The sequence below is a fragment of the Tachyglossus aculeatus genome, chromosome 26, assembly GCF_015852505.1.
Source record: "Tachyglossus aculeatus isolate mTacAcu1 chromosome 26, mTacAcu1.pri, whole genome shotgun sequence".
Lineage (NCBI taxonomy): Eukaryota > Metazoa > Chordata > Mammalia > Monotremata > Tachyglossidae > Tachyglossus > Tachyglossus aculeatus.
This window is the reverse complement of record NC_052091.1, coordinates 18,262,776-18,279,649: the sequence shown is the minus strand read 5'-3', so window position 1 is coordinate 18,279,649 and position 16,874 is coordinate 18,262,776. Positions and strand designations below refer to the sequence as shown.

At 53.0% G+C, this 16,874-nt stretch overlaps 1 protein-coding gene across 3 annotated transcripts in view; it reads right to left on the bottom strand.

Moving 5' to 3' along the window:
• GABPB1 (GA binding protein transcription factor subunit beta 1) overlaps positions 1–14,743 on the bottom strand; it is a 109,806-nt gene extending 95,063 nt beyond the window's left edge. For 2 of the 3 annotated variants that reach the window (XM_038766813.1, XM_038766812.1), the window contains exon 1: positions 5,151–6,310. The gene's annotated coding sequence lies outside the window, so the exon portion shown is untranslated. Of the gene's footprint in view, positions 1–5,150; positions 6,311–14,659 lie in introns of those variants that run through there. The other variant, XM_038766814.1, reaches the window with a different exon arrangement.
• Positions 14,744–16,874: the final 2,131 nt, after the last annotated feature.

The window sequence follows — 16,874 nt, the reverse complement described above, 5'->3', positions numbered from 1 at the left end:
GTGGGAAACCCCTGTATGACCATAAGTGCTCTCTGTACCGCTTAGTGTGTACCAAATGTCAATGGGGTACATCCAAGAGTCGGTTTTTTTGTTTATTTGTTTGTTTTACATTTTTAGATGAATCAATGACTCTGCAAGAAGCCTAAAAGAAAGCTAGCGTGCCCGAACCAAGAGCTATTCTCCTCTATGCCTAGCAAATAGAATCTAATAATAATAATAATTTTGGTATTTGTTAAGCACTTTGCGCCTAAGCGCTGGCGTGGTTACAAACAAACAGGATTGGACAGAGTCCCCGTCCCACACTGGGCCCACAGCCTTAATCTACATTTTCCAGGTAACCGAGGCCAATAAAATAATAATTATGGCATTTGTTAAGGGCTTATTATGCGCCAAGCACTGTTTTATTAAGTGCTGGGTAGATACAAGGTTGGCAGGTTGTGCCACGTGGAGCTCGCAGTCTTAATCCCCATTTTACAGATAAGGTGACTGAGGCACAGGGAAGTTAAGTAGCTTGCCCAAGGTCACAAGCTACTTGCGGCAGGACAAGTGGCAGATCCAGTATCAGAGCCCACGTCCTCTGCCTCCTGAGTCCACTCTCTTTCCACTAAGCCATGCTGAAGTGAAGCAACTTGCCCAAGGCCATTCAGCAGACAACTGGCGGAGTCAGGATTAGAACTCAGGTCCTTCTGACTCCCAGGCTCACCCTCTATCCACTAGGCCACCCCGCTTCTCATCCTCCAGCTCAGTGCGGTCTGCTGGTCGTTCTGGTGTGCCCTCCGGCAAGTTAAAATAATGCCATTTTTGCTGACGGGGTCATACCCCTGTTATTTTAATTCTCCCGGCTACCTTCAACTTAAACCTTGCCACACAAATCTTTAAAAAGTGTGGTTGCAGCAAGGTATTTTGAGAGCTTCTGCTGTAGCCCACTGAATTCTGGGCGGCGGGGTGTCTCAGGATTGAACCGTAAAAGAACGTGCATTCGCAAGACTTTCCAAAAAACAAAACAACAAAAAAAGTCTGACAACTTCTGGATTCTAGGGAAGAGAGAGCCTCCTTTTTCTACTAAATCAGGGCAGAGAGCTATGACTAAGAGCCCCAACAACCCCTCACACTGACTCATCCCTTCTGAGTAGACAAGTTGGGTTTTCAAACCCTGTTCATTAGAATATCATCAGCATGTACGTTTCTCAAAGTTTTCGTTACCCAATTCCTTTGCAACTTAACCTACGGGCCGGACCGCAATTAAAATCGCTTCTTGCTCTTAAGGTGTGCTTCGGCCTGGAGGTAAAAACCTCCCGTCTGTATTTATAAGAACGAAATGGAGTCTCCGTCTCCTTGGATTCATCCCGGAATGGAATGGTTGGGGGTGGCGTGGAAGGGCAGAGCAGGGTGTGTTGTTGGGGGGAGAGGACAAAGGAGTTGGGGGGCAAGAACGGGAAAGCAGCGTGGCTCCGTGGAAGGAGCCCGGGCTTTGGAGTCAGAGGTCATGGGTTCATATCCCGTCTCTGCCGCTTGTCAGCTGTGTGACTTTGGGCAAGTCACTTCACTTCTCTGTGCCCCAGTTACCTCATCTGTAAAATGAGGATTGATTGTGAGCCCCACATGGGACAACCTGATCACCTTGTATCCTCCCCAGCGCTTAGAACAGTGCTTGGCACATAGTAAGCGCTTAATAAAGACCAAAATTATTATTATAATTATTATTATATAAGGGGAAGGGGAAGTGTGGCAGGAGTGAGGGGTGAAGAGCACGAGCTGTTATGCTGCGCCGGCCTCCATTGCTATACCAGCCCCTCTTCTTAGGAAAAAGTCCCCTAGATTGTAAGCTCATTGCAGGCAGCAAATGTGGTCTCTCTATTTTTCAGGGAAGCAGAATGGCGCAGTGGATAGAGACCGGGCCTGGGAATCCAAAGGTCATGGGTTCTAATCCCGGCTCTGCCACTTGTCTGCTGTGTGACCTTGGGCAAGTCACTTCGTTTCCCTCATCTGTAAAACGGATATTAAGACTGTGAGCCCCATGTGGGACCGGGACCCGATTTGCTTGTATCCACCCGGGCGCTTAGTATGGTGCCTGGCACATAGTAAGCCCTTAACAAATACCACAATTATTATTGTTGTTGTATTGTGCTCTCCCAGGCAGTTAGCACAGTGCTCTGCACACAGTAAGTGCTCAATAAATATGACTGAATAAATGAAAAAGGCCCAGATGGTCTGGTCTACCCAACCAGGACTTCCCCTCTCACTCCCACGCCCTGAGAGGGCAGGTAAGACTGTGAGCCTAATAAAAGAGCGGGATAACATTGATTGCCTGAAATTCTTTCTTTAAAAATGATTCTTCTTCATCATCACCTCAGCCAGTGTTAGATTTAAGAAGTGGTACTACAATTTTTTGCTGTAGTCTCTTGCGGCCTGTCCCGGGGCTTGGCATTCCTGGCAGACAGGTAGAGAGACGGACTGATGGAAGGATGGACGGAAACAGATGGACAGAGAGAGGCGGACCGAACCAGGGAGGGTCAGGAAGACAGAGAGCGAGAGAGAGAGAGCGAGAGAGAATCTACCACTTGTCTGCTGTGTACCTTTGGCCAAATCACTTCACTTCTCAGGGCCTCAGTTACCTCATCTGTAAAATGGGGATTGAGACTGTGAGCCCCAGAGGGATAGGGGACTGTGTCCAACCCGATTTGCTTGTATCCACCCCAGGGCTTAATACAGCACCTGAGACACAGTAAGCACTTCAATACCATCATTATTATTATTATTATTAATTGGCCCACCTGTTCCCCAGAGTTTAGCAGGAGGCTCAGCACATAGTAAGCACCTAACTTAATACAGCGCCTGACACACAGTAAGCACTTCAATACCATTATTATTATTATTATTATTATTATTATTAATTGGCCCATCTGTTCCCCAGAGTTTAGCAGGAGGCTCAGCACATAGTAAGCACCTAACTTAATACAGCGCCTGACATACAGTAAGCACTACAATACCATTATTATTATTATTATTAATTGGCCCATCTGTTCCCCAGAGTTTAGCAGGAGGCTCAGCACATAGTAAGCACCTAACTTAATACAGCGCCTGACATACAGTAAGCACTACAATACCATTATTATTATTATTATTAATTGGCCCATCTGTTCCCCAGAGTTTAGCAGGAGGCTCAGCACATAGTAAGCACCTAACTTAATACAGCGCCTGACACACAGTAAGCACTTCAATACCATTATTATTATTACTATTATTAACTGGCCCATCTGTTCCCCAGAGTTTAGCAGGAGGCTCAGCACATAGTAAGCACCTAACAATACAGCACCTGACACACAGTAAGCACTTCAATACCATTATTATTATTATTATTATTATTATTATTATTATTAATTGGCCCATCTGTTCCCCAGAGTTTAGCAGGAGGCTCAGCACACAGTAAGCACCTAACAATACAGTGCCTGACACACAGTGAGCACTTCAATATTATTATTATTATTATTAATCAGCCCATCTGTTCCCCAGAGTTTAGCAGGAGGCTCAGCACATAGTAAGCACCTAACAATACAGCGCCTGACACACAGTACGCACTTCAATACCATTATTATTATTAATTGGCCCATCTGTTCCCCAGAGTTTAGCAGGAGGCTCAGCACATAGTAAACACCTAACTTAATACAGCGCCTGACACACAGTAAGCACTTCAATACCATTATTATTATTATTATTATTATTATTATTATTAATTGGCCCATCTGTTCCCCAGAGTTTAGCAGGAGGCTCAGCACATAGTAAGCACCTAACTTAATACAGCACCTGACACACAGTAAGCACTTCAATACCATTATCATTATTATTATTATTATTAATTGGCCCATCTGTTCCCCAGAGTTTAGCAGGAGGCTCAGCACATAGTAAGCACCTAACTTAATACAGCGCCTGACACACAGTAAGCACTTCAATACCATTATTATTATTATTATTATTATTATTATTATTATTATTAATTGGCCCATCTGTTCCCCAGAGTTTAGCAGGAGGCTCAGCACACAGTAAGCACCTAACTTAATACAGTGCCTGACACACAGTGAGCACTTCAATATTATTATTATTATTATTAATCAGCCCATCTGTTCCCCAGAGTTTAGCAGGAGGCTCAGCACATAGTAAGCACCTAACTTAATACAGCGCCTGACACACAGTACGCACTTCAATACCATTATTATTATTAATTGGCCCATCTGTTCCCCAGAGTTTAGCAGGAGGCTCAGCACATAGTAAACACCTAACTTAATACAGCGCCTGACACACAGTAAGCACTTCAATACCATTATTATTATTATTATTATTATTATTATTATTATTAATTGGCCCATCTGTTCCCCAGAGTTTAGCAGGAGGCTCAGCACATAGTAAGCACCTAACTTAATACAGCACCTGACACACAGTAAGCACTTCAATACCATTGTTATTATTATTATTATTATTAATTGGCCCATCTGTTCCCCAGAGTTTAGCAGGAGGCTCAGCACATAGTAAGCACCTAACTTAATACAGCGCCTGACACACAGTAAGCACTTCAATACCATTATTATTATTATTATTATTATTATTATTATTAATTGGCCCATCTGTCCCCTAGAGTTTAGCAGGAGGCTCAGCACATAGTAAGCACCTAACGAATACCATCAGTTATTCTTCCTTCTGCAGCCACTTTCGGTTCCCAGCGGTCCTCAAACCAGACCCCAGAACCCCAAGTTCCTGGACTAATTTGGTCCCAAATCAGATCCCACTCAGTCTGGGAGAGAGACAGGGTCCCCCTTCAGCAGTAAGCCAAAAACTACTACTACTACCTCGGGGTAACCCTGATCATTCTGTTCAAGACATTGGAAATGTTTAAAAAAAAAAAATCACAGACTCCTTTTAAGACTGCTCAGAAACCTGTCAACTACTTCAGAGAGAGCTCTTCTCCAGAGAATGCTGAGACTCCCATATGACAGTTTAAATGGGCCCAGCGAAACATCAGCGCCCAGCTTTGGCTTCAGCAGAACTATAATTATAATTTGAAGTACAGGGAGGAGAGGGATTCCAGATCAAGTTCACCAAGATCCAGTTATGAAATGATAAAAGTAGCAAGCATCAGAATACGTTTTGGCACTAACCAGCTGTTGAGTGAAAAATGGCAAGGTGCTTCCTGTTGATGAACCAATGGGGAACATCAAACTGTCTTTTCGGTCACACCCGCGAGCCTTGGTAAGATCTTATTGTCAGTGGAGTCCTCTTCAACTAAAAAGGACAAGCACACACAACACATACGCGCACACCCGCGGTTTACAGAAACGCGTCTGAGGGGGCAGGGCCTGGATGCCTGACATATCAGAGCAGTGCCTCCAGGAAAGCACCCCTGATTTTTAGTATCTGATTGACAACTTCCCCGGTAGGTTGGTTAAAAATACATTCCAAGCCCCCACCGAACTTCCTTCACGGGTACTCTTTCTACACTGCTGCCTTCCCATAAAATCCAATCATGCAGAAACAACAACTATTATATATTCAAATAAAAATCATCTGAATCCCAAACCTACAACTTCTTGGAGGGAAAGATGTGCCCTTCGTGGAAGAGCACAGCTCCAGCCGATTCAGGAAAGTGAACAGATAAAAAACAAAATTGGTCATTCTAACTCTCCACGGTCACATTTCTACATTTTATTCAGGTGAAGTTCCAGAGGTTGAATGAATGCGTTCATGGCAAACTAAGTCATTACTTGCACAACGTCCCTACAGTGTATATATTCTGTGTTGGCTGAACCCGCTCTTAGGTATCAAAGGAAGAAAAGTGGTGGGCAGGAATATAAAAAAAAATCAACTTTTCCTAATAAAAATCTTCAGGATAATGATGCCAAATGATGGGACTCATGACTGAAATGACCACGTGAGAGAGGCAGGTATGGAATGGTACATGACAGGTTGATCTGCCTTGACGTATTAATGTTCACAACCTAACCTTCGAGAAGATCAACGATTACAGCTTCAAGCTCCTGTATTTTAATGATTATTTCCCCTTTCTGGGTAGTTTGGAAAAAGAGGCTCTTTTCCTGAGCCTGGCATTCTGAAGGTCAACAGGCTTGCACAGCCATATGGGAGGAGGACAGGAACTCCAAAGTTCTCCACAAAAAACCCTCTGCCACCCCTACTTCCATAAAGTTCAGATTTGGGGACCCTTAAGTGCAAGTGCCCTGGCTGACCTCAAGGGATGAGAGGGAGAAAGGGAGAGAGGGAAAGGGAGATGGAGAGGAGGAGAGGGAGAAAGGGAGAAAGGGAGAGGGAGAAAGGGAGAGGGAGAAAGGGAGAGGGAGAGAGGGAGAGGGAGAAAGGGAGAGGGAGAAAGGGAGAGGGAGAGGGAGAGAGGGAGAGGGAGAGCGGGAGAGGGAGAGGGAGAGAGGGAGAGGGAGAGAGGGAGAGGGAGAGGGAGAGAGGGAGAGGGAGAGGGAGAGAGGGAGAGAGGGAGAGGGAGAGAGGGAGAGAGGGAGAGGGAGAAAGGGAGAGGGACAAAGGGAGAGGGAGAAAGAGAGAGGGAGAAAGAGAGAGGGAGAAAGAGAGAGGGAGAAAGAGAGGGAAAGGGAGATGGGGGGGAGGGGGAGAAGGAGAGGAGAGAGGGAGAGAGAGAGGCAGTAGAGAAGCAGGAACAGGAAATGACTAAAATCTTAGTAGGTTCGGCAAGTTAAAAAGTGATTCACCATTACAAAAAACACGTTAAGAATCTCTATTCTGGTTTAAAAGCCACCCCAAGACCTCAAATAGCTATTAAGTCTCTGGCTATCGCCCCTTTGGGTCCTTGCTCTTGCCACATGCGAGGGGCCGGGTTATCTTCTGAGGGCAGGCGTGGAGCCTGGAGGGAGCCATGTGGGGTCTGCCCGGTCCCAACCTGCGAAAGCCTCCTCCTCCGCCGCCGATCGGGGGCTCAGCTTTTTCCTCAGCCAGCCTTAGGGGCAACAACGTTTGGGCAAAGATGACCCAGACCATGAGAGGAGGTTCCCTCAGTCCCTTTGATGCCACGGCAACTTTGTGGCAGAGATGCTCTTGAGGCTGAGAGGAGGGCTCTCCAGCCCCTTGGTCCCAAGGCAACCTAGGGGCAGAGAAGCCCCTGAGCCTGAGGGGAGATTCCCTCCCTCTGCCCCCCAGCCCCCTTAGTGCCAGGGCAACCTTCAGGCAGAGAAGCCCCTGAAGCTGAGGGGAGATCACCCCAAGCCCCCTCGGTGCCAGGGCAATTTCTGGGCAGAGGGCCCCTGAGCCTGTGGGAAGATCATCCCCTGCCCCATTAGAGCCAGGACAATTTTCGGGCATAGATGCCCCTAAGCTTGTGGGGATCACCCCCTTAATGCCAGGGCAACCTTCAGGCAGAGGCCCCCGAGCCTGAGGGGAGGTACCCTCATCCCCCTTGGCACCAGGGCAACTTCCGGGCAGAGAGGCCCCCGAACCTGAGAAGTCTCCCCCAAATCCCTTGGCGCCAGGACAACTTTGAGGCAGAGAGGCTCCCAAGCCTGAGGAGAAGTCCCCCTGAAACCCCTTGGTGCCAGGGCAACTACTTGGCAGAAAGGCCCCTGAGCCTGAGAAGTCTCCCCCAAACCCCTTGGCACCAGGGCAACTTCGGGGCAGAGAGGCCCCTGAGCCTGACGAAAGGTCTCCCCCAACCCTGTTGGCACCAGGACAAGGTCTGGGCAGAGAGGCCCCCGAGCCGGAAGAGAAGTCTCCCTGAAACCCCTTGGCTCCAGGGCAACTTCCGGGCAGAGAGGCCTCAGCCTGAGGAGAAGTCTCCCCTCAGCCCCCTTGGCACCAGGGCAACTTCAGGGCAGAGAGACCCCTGAGCCTGAGAAGTCTCCCCCAAATCCTTTGGTGCTAGGACGACTTCCAGGCAGAGAGGCCCCTAAGCCTGAGGTGAGATTCCCCCCCACCCCCCCAGCCCCAACCCCCTTAGTGCCAGGGCAACTTCGGGGCAGAGAGACCCGAGCCTGAGGCAGGATCCCCCCTCAGCCCCCTTAGTGCCAGGGCACCTTCAGGGCAGAGAGGCCCCCGAGCCTGAGGAGAAGTCTCCCCCAAACCCCTTGGCGCCAGGGCAACTTCTGGGCAGAGGCCCCCGAGCCTGAGGGGTGTTCTGCCCCCTCAGCCCCCCTAGTGCCAAGGAAACTTCCGAGCAGAGATGCAACGAGCCTGAGAAGTCTCCCCTCAGCCCCGTTGGTGCCATGACAAGGTCTGGGCAGAGAGGCCCCTGAGACTGAGGGGAAGGCTCCCCCAAACCCCTTGGCGCCAGGGCAACTTTCAGGCAGAGAGGCCCCTGAGCCTGAGGAGAAGTCTCCCCCAAACCCCTTGGTGCCAGGACAAAGTCTGGGCAGAGAAGCCCCCAAGCCTGAAGGGAAGTCTCCCCGAAACGACTTGGTGCCAGGATGACTTCTGCGCACAGAGGCTCCCGACCCTGAGGGGAGCTCCCCCCAAACCCTTTGGCGCCAGGATGACTTCCGGGCAGGGAAGCCCCCAAGCCTGAGAAGTCTACCCCGAACTTTGTTAATATGTTTGGTTTTGTTCTCTGTCTCCCCCTTCTAGACTGTGAGCCCACTGTTGGGTAGGGACTGTCTCTATATGTTGCCAACTTGTACTTCCCAAGCGCTTAGTACAGTGCTCTGCACACAGTAAGCGCTCAATAAATACGACTGATTGATCAATTGACTTCTGGGCAGGAAGGACCCCAAGCCTGAGGAGACGTCTCCCCCAAACCCTTTGGTGCCAGGACGACTTCCGGGCAGAGAGGACCCTAAGCCTGAGGAGAAGTCTCCCTCAAACCCTTTGGTGCCAGGACGACTTCCAGACAGGGAGGCCCCCGAGCCTGAGGAGAAGTCTCCCCCAAACCCTTTGGTGCCAGGATGACTTCTGGGCAGAGAGGCCCTTAAGCCTGGAGAGAAGTCACCCCCAAACCCCTTGATGCCAGGACGACTTTCGGGCAAGGAGGCCCCCGAGCCTGAGAAGTCTTCCCCAAACCCTTTGGTGCCAGGACGACTTCCGGGCAAGGAGGCCCCCAAACCTGAGGAGAAGTCTCCCCCAAACCCTTTGGCGCCAGGACGACTTCCAGACATGGAGGCCCCTAAACCTGAGGAGAAGTCACCCCCAAACCCCTTAGTACCAGGACGACTTCCGAGCAGGGAGGCCCCTAAGCCTGAGGAGAAGTTACCCCCAAACCCTTTGGCACCAGGACAACTTCCAGGCAGGGAGGCCCCCAAGCCTGAGGGGAAGCCCCCTCTCCCAACCCTTTGGTGCCAGGACGACTTCCGGGCAGGGAGGCCCCTAAACCTGAGGAGAAGTCTCCCCCAAACCGCTTGGTACCAGGACGACTTCCGGGAAGGAAGGCCCCTAAATCTGAGGAGAAGACCCCCTGAAACCCTTTGGCACCAGGACGACTTCCGGGCAGGAAGGCCTCTAAGCCTTAGGGGAAGTCCCCCCCCAAACCCTTTGAAGCCAGGACAACTTCCGGGCAAGGAGGCCCCCAAGCCTGAGGAGAAGTCCCCCCAAAACCCTCTGGTGCCAGGACAACTTCCGGGCAGGGAGGCCCCTAAACCTGAGGAGAAGTCCCCCCAAACCCTTTGGTGCCAGAACGACTTCTGGGCAGGGAGGCCCCTAAACCTGAGGAGAAGTCTCCCCCAAACCGCTTGGTACCAGGATGACTTCCGGGCAGGAAGGCTCCTAAACCTGAGAAGTCTCCCCCAAAACCCTTTGGTGCCAGGACGACTTCTGGGCAGGAAGGCCCTTAAGCCTGAGGGAAAGTCACCCCAAAACCCTTTGGTACCAGGACAACTTCTGGGCAGGGAGGCCCCTAACCCTGAGGAGAAGTCACCCCAAGACGCTTTGGCGCCAGGACGACTTCCAGGCAGGGGGGCCCCTAAACCTGAGAAGAAGTCCCCCCAAACCCTTTGGTGCCAGGACAACTTCTCGGCAGGAAGGCCCCTAAACCTGAGGGAAAGTCACCCCAAAACCCTTTGGTACCAGGACAACTTCTGGGGAGGAAGGCCCCTAAGCCTAATGGGATGTCACCCCAAAACCCTTTGGTACCAGGACAACTTCTGGGCAGGGAGGCCCCTAAACCTGAGAAGTCACCCCAAGATGCTTTGGCGCCAGGACGACCTCCGGGCAGGGGGGCCCCTAAACCTGAGAAGCCCCCCCAAACCCTTTGGTGCCAGGACGACTTCTCGGCAGGAAGGCCCCTAAACCTGAGGGAAAGTCACCCCAAAACCCTTTGGTACCAGGACAACTTCTGGGCAGGGAGGCCCCTAAACCTGAGGAGAAATCACCCCAAAACCCTTTGGCGCCAGGACGACTTCCGGACAGGGAGGCCACTAAACCTGAGAAGAAGTCCCCCCAAACCCTTTGGTGCCAGGATGACTTCTGGACAGGAAGGCCCCTAAGCCTGAGGGGAAGTCACCCCCAAACCCTTTGGCGCCAGGACAACTTCCGGGCAAGGAGGCCCCCAAGCCTGAGGAGAAGTCCCCCCAAAACCCTTTGGTGCCAGGACAGCGTCCGGGCAGGGAGGCCCCCAAGCCTGAGGAGAAGTCACCCCAAGACCCTTTGGCGCCAGGATGACTTCCGGACAGGGGGGCCCACAAGCCTGAGGGGAAGTCCCCCCCAAACCCTTTGATACCAGGACGACTTCCGGGCAGGGAGGCCCCTAAACCTGAGGCGAAGTCTCCCCCCAAACCGCTTGGTGCCAGGACGACTTCCGGGCAGGGAGGCCCCTAAACCTGAGGAGAAGTCTCCCCCAAACCACTTGGTACCAGGACGACTTCCGGGCAGGAAGGCCCCTAAACCTGAGGAGAAGTCCCCCCCCAAAACCCTCTGGTGCCAGGATGACTTCTGGACAGGGAGGCCCCCAAGCCTGAGGAGAAGTCAACCCCAAACCCTTTGGCTCCAGGACGACTTCCGGACAGGGAGGCCCCCAAGCCTGAGGGGAAGTCTCCCCCAAGCCCTTTGACTCCAGATCGACATCTGGGCAGGAAGGCCCCTAAGCCTGAGGAGAAGTCACCCCAAAACCCTTTGGCTCCAGGACGACTTAGAGGCAAGGAGGCCCCTAAGCCTGAGGAGAAGTCACCCCCAAACCCTTTGGCACCAGGACGACTTCCGGGCAGGGAGGCCCCTAAGCCTGAGGGGAAGTCCCCCCCAAAACCCTTTGGTGCCAGGACAACTTCTGGACAGGGAGGTCCCTAAACCTGAGGAGAAGTCTCCCCCAAACTGCTTGGTACCAGGACGACTTCCGGGCAGGAAGGTCCCTAAGCCTGAGGAGAAATCCCCCCCAAACCCTTTGGCTCCAGGACGACTTCCAGACAGTGAGGCCCCCAAGCCTGAGGAGAAGTCACCCCAAAACCCTTTGGTGCCAGGACAACTTCCGGACAAGGAGGCCCCCAAGCCTGAGGGGAAGTCCCCCCAAAACCCTTTGGTGCCAGGACAACTTCCGGACAGGGAGACCCCCAAGCCTGAGGGGAAGTCTCCCCCAAACCCTTTGACTCCAGATCTACCTCTGGGCAGGAAGGCCCCTAAGCCTGAGGAGAAGTCACCCCCAAACCCCTTGGCGCCAGGACAACTTCCGGGCAAGGAGGCCCCCAAGCCTGAGGAGAAGTCCCCCCAAAACCCTTTGGTGCCAGGACAACTTCCGGACAGGGAGGCCCCTAAACCTGAGGAGAAGTCTCCCCCAAAACCCTTTGGTGCCAGGATGCCTTCTGGGCAGAAAGGCCCCTAGGCCTGAGGGAAAGTCACCCCAAAACCCTTTGGTACCAGGACAACTTCCGGGCAGGGACGCCCCTAAGCCTGAGGGGAAGTCCCCCCAAAACCCTTTGGTGCCAGGACGACTTCCGGGCAGGCAGGGCCCTAAACCTGAGGAGAAGTCTCCCCCAAAACCCTTTGGTGAGAGGACGACTTCTGGGCAGGGAGGCCCCTAAACCTGAGGGGAAGTCACCCCCAAACCCTTTGGCGCCAGGACAACTTCTGGGCAAGGAGGCCCCCAAGCCTGAGGAGAAGTCACCCCCAAACCGCTTGGTACCAGGATGACTTCCGGGCAGGAAGGCCCCTAAACCTGAGGAGAAGCCTCCCCCCAAACCCTTTGGTGCCAGGACGACTTCTGGGCAGGAAGGCCCCTAGGCCTGAGGGAAAGTCCCCCCCCAAAACCCTTTGGCGCCAGGACGACTTCCGGGCAGGAAGGCCCCTAACCCTGAGGAGAAGTCCCCCCAAAGCCCTTTGGTACCAGGACAACTTCTGAGCAGAGAGGCCCCTAAACCTGAGGAGAAGTCACCCCCAAACCCTTTGGTGCCAGGATGACTTCTGGACAGGAAGGCCCCTAAGCCTGAGGGGAAGTCATCCCCAAACCCTTTGGCGCCAGGACAACTTCCGGGCAGGGAGGCCCCTAAACCTGAGGGGAAGTCACCCCCAAACCCTTTGGTGACAGGACAACTTCCGGACAGGGAGGCCCCCAAGACTGAGGGGAAGTCCCCCCAAAACCCTTTGGTACCAGGACGACTTCCAGGAAGGGAGGCCCCTAAACCTGAGGAGAAGTCACCCCAAAACCCTTTGGGCGTCAGGACGACTTACGGGCAGGAAGGCCCCTAAACCTGAGGAGAAGTCCCCCCAAAACCCTTTGGTACCAGGACAACTTCTGAGCAGAGAGGCCCCTAAACCTGAGGGGAAGTCCCCCCAAAACCCTTTGGTGCCAGGACGACTTCCGGACAGGGAGGCCCCTAAGCCTGAGGAGAAGTCCCCCCAAAACCCTTTGGCACCAGGACGACTTCCGGACAAGGGAGGCCCCTAAACCTGAGAAGTCTCCCCCAAACCCCCTAGCGCCAGGACGACTTCCGGACAGGGAGGCCCCTAAACCTGAGAAGAAGTCCCCCCAAACCCTTTGGTGCCAGGATGACTTCTGGACAGGAAGGCCCCTAAGCCTGAGGAGAAGTCTCCCCCAAAACCCTTTGGTGCCGGGACGACTTCTGGGCAGGAAGGCCCCTAGGCCTGAGGGAAAGTCACCCCAAAACCCTTTGGTACCAGGACGACTTCTGGGCAGGGAGGCCCCTAAACCTGAGGAGAAGTCACCCCAAAACCCTTTGGCGCCAGGACGACTTCCGGGCAGGGAGGCCCCTAAACCTGAGGAGAAGTCACCCCCAAACCCTTTGGTGCCAGGATGACTTCTGGACAGGAAGGCTCCTAAGCCTGAGGGGAAGTCACCCCCAAAACCCTTTGGTGCCAGGACGACTTCTGGGCAGGAAGGCCCCTAGGCCTGAGGGAAAGTCACCCCAAAAACCTTTGGTACCAGGACAACGTCTGGGCAGCGAGGCCCCTAAACCTGAGGAGAAGTCACCCCAAAACCCTTTGGCGCCAGGACAACTTCTGGGCAGGGAGGACCCCAAGCCTGAGGAGAAGTCACCCCCAAACCCTTTGGCTCCAGGATGACTTCCGGGAAGGAAGGGCCCTAAACCTGAGGAGAAGTCTCCCCCAAACCCTTTGGTGCCAGGACGACTTCTGGGCAGGGAGGCCCCTAAACCTGAGAGGAAGTCACCCCCAAACCCTTTGGTGACAGGACAACTTCCAGACAGGGAGGCCCCCAAGCCTGAGGGGAAGTCCCCCCAAAACCCTTTGGTACCAGGACGACTTCCAGGAAGGGAGGCCCCTAAACCTGAGGAGAAGTCCCCCCAAAACCCTTTGGTACCAGGACACCTTCTGAGCAGAGAGGCCCCTAAACCTGAGGAGAAGTCCCCCCAAAACCCTTTGGTGCCAGGACGACTTCCGGACAGGGAGGCCCTTAAACCTGAGGAAAAGCCTCCCCCAAAACCCTTTGGTGCCAAGACGACTTCCGGACAGGGAGGCCCCTAAACCTGAGGAGAAGTCTCCCCCAAACCGCTTGGTACCAGGACGACTTCCGGGCAGGAGGGCCCCTAAACCTGAAGAGAAGTCACCCCCAAAACCCTTTGGTGCCAGGACGACTTCTGGGCAGGAAGGCCCCTAGGCCTGTCCCCCCCAAACCCTTTGGTGCCAGGACAACTTCTGGGCAGGGAGGCCCCTAAGCCTGAGGGGAAGTCCCCCCGAAACCCTTTGGTGCCAGGACGACTTCCAGGCAAGGAGGCCCCAAAGCCTGAGGAGAAGTCTCCCCCAAAACCCCTTGGTGCCAGGACGACTTCCGGGCAGGGAGGCCCCTAAACCTGAGGAGAAGTCCCCCCCAAACCGCTCGGTACCAGGACGACTTCCGGGCAGGAAAACCTGAGGAGAAGTCCCCCCCGAAACCCTTTGTCGCCAGGACGACTTCCGGGCAGGGAGGCCCCTATGGCCGCGGAGAAGCGTCGCCCTCAGCCCCCTTCGCGTCAGGGCGGAGCAGGCCCCGGGGCCGGCCGGCACAAAGGCGGCGGCGGCGGCGGCGGCGGCGGCGACCGATCCGCCATGGGCTCCGTCCCTCCTCCCCGCGTCCGGCGACGGCCTCCCGCCTGTCCTCCCCGGGCCGCCCCGCGGAGCCCCGGAAACCCGGCGCCTTGGAGCAATAAACAGGAAATCGCGGGGACGGCCCGGGTTCCGGGGGAAGTGGAATTATTTTTTACCAGCGAAGAGACCAACTTCCACATCCGGTGGTAACGGGGGGCCCCTCGCCCGGCCCCGCACTGACCTGGAAAAGGTTGGGGGAGCGGGAGGCCCCGCGCGGGCTGAGGCGGGCCCGGCCGCTCTCTCCCCCCCGCGCGCCGCGTCTGGTCGGCGCCCAAAAGCCCCGCCGAAAAGTCCCCCCCCCTGCGCCGCGCGGAGGGACACGCTCCCGCCTAGGCCCCGCCGCGCGCGCGCGCGCTCCGACCCCATCACCGCCTCCCAGCATCCCCCGGCCCCCCGATCGCTCCGCGGCGGGGCCGCCTCACACCCTCCCCGGCCTCCGGGGCAGGGCCGGGGGCCTTTTCTGACATGGAGGCGGAAGCATCGAAGAAAATAGTCCGTCTCTTTTTCGGGGGGGGGCGGGGGGGGCACACAAAGGGGCCGCGCGGAGGGATTTCCGCCGAGGCTCGGAGCGAGTCCCGGCCGCGCCTGCGCAGTGCGGATGGGCGGGGGGGCGGCCGCGCCTGCGCACTGCTGCGGCGGGGGGGCCGCGCCTGCGCACTGCGGCGGCGGCCTTCGCCTTTTCCCGCCTCTTTTTCTCCTCAGCCTCCCGCCCTCCCTCCGTCGACGCGCTTTCCCTCAATTTCGATAATAATCATCATAATAATCATAATAATGGCATTTATTAAGTACTTACTCTGTGCAAAGCACTGTTCTAAGCAATGGGTGTCCTTTTTGGGTTTTATTTTTGATGATGATGGCCTGTGTTAAGCGCTTACTATGTCGCGAAGCACTGTACTAAGCGCTGGGGTAGATACCACAAGAACAACAACAACAATAATAATAATAATAATGACATTTATTAAGCGCTTACTATGTGCAAAGCACTGTTCTAAGCGCTGGGTGTCCCTTTTGGCTTTTATTTTTGATGATGATGATGACGGTGGCCTGTGTTAAGCGCTTACTCTGTCGCGAAGCACTGTACTAAGCGTTGGGGTAGATACAACAAGAACAACAATAATAATAATAATGACATTTATTAAGCACTAACTATGTGCAAAGCACTGTTCTAAGCACTGGGTGTCCCTTTTGGGTTTTATTTTTGATGATGATGATGGTGGTGGCCTGTGTAAAGCGCTTACTATGTCGCGAAGCACTGTACTAAGCGTTGGGGTAGATACCGAACAACAACAACAATAATAATAATAATAACGACATTTATTAAGCACTTACTATGTGCAAAGCACGGTTCTAAGCGCTGGGTGTCCCTTTTGGCTTTTATTTTTGATGATGATGATGATGGTTGTGGCCTGTGTTAAGCACTTACTATGTTGCAAAGCACTGTACTAAGCCCTGGGGTCGATACAACAAGAACAACAACAACAACAATAATACTAATAATCACATTTATTAAGCGCTTACTATGTGCAAATCACTGTTATAAGCGCTGGGTGTCCCTTTTGGGTTTCATTTTTGATGATGATGATGATGGTGGCCTGTGTTAAGCGCTTACTATGTTGCAAAGCACTGTACTAAGAGCTGGGGTAGATACCACAAGAACAACAACAACAATAATAATAATAATGACATTTATTAAAAGCTTACTAGGTGCAAATCACTGTTCTAAGCGCTGGGTGTCCCTTTGGGGTTTTATTTTTGATGATGATGATGATGATGGTGGCCTGTGCTAAGCGCTTACTATGTTGCGAAGCACTGTACTAAGCCCTGGGGTCGATACCACAAGAACAACAACAATAATAATAATAATGACATTTATTAAGTACTTACTAGGTGCAAATCACTGTTCTAAGCGCTGGGTGACCCTTTTGGCTTTTATTTTTGATGATGATGATGATGATGGTGGCCTGTGTTAAGCGCTTACTATGTCGCGAAGCACTGTACTAAGCATTGGGGTAGATACCACAAGAACAACAACAACAATAAAAATAATAATGACATTTATTAAGCGATTACTAGGTGCAAATCACTGGTCTTATTGATGGGTGATCCTTTTGGGTTTTATTTTTGATGATGATGATGGTGGTGGCCTGTGTTAAGCGCTTACTATGTCGCGAAGCACTGTACTAAGCGTTGGGGTAGGTACCACGAGAACAACAACAACAATAATAATAATAATAATGACATTTATTAAGCGATTACTAGGTGCAAATCACTGTTCTAAGCGCTGGGTGTCCCTTTTGGCTTTTATTTTTGATGATGATGATGATGGTGGCCTGTGTTAAGCGCTTACTTTGTCGCGAAGCACTGTACTAAGCGCTGGAGTAGATACCACAAGAACA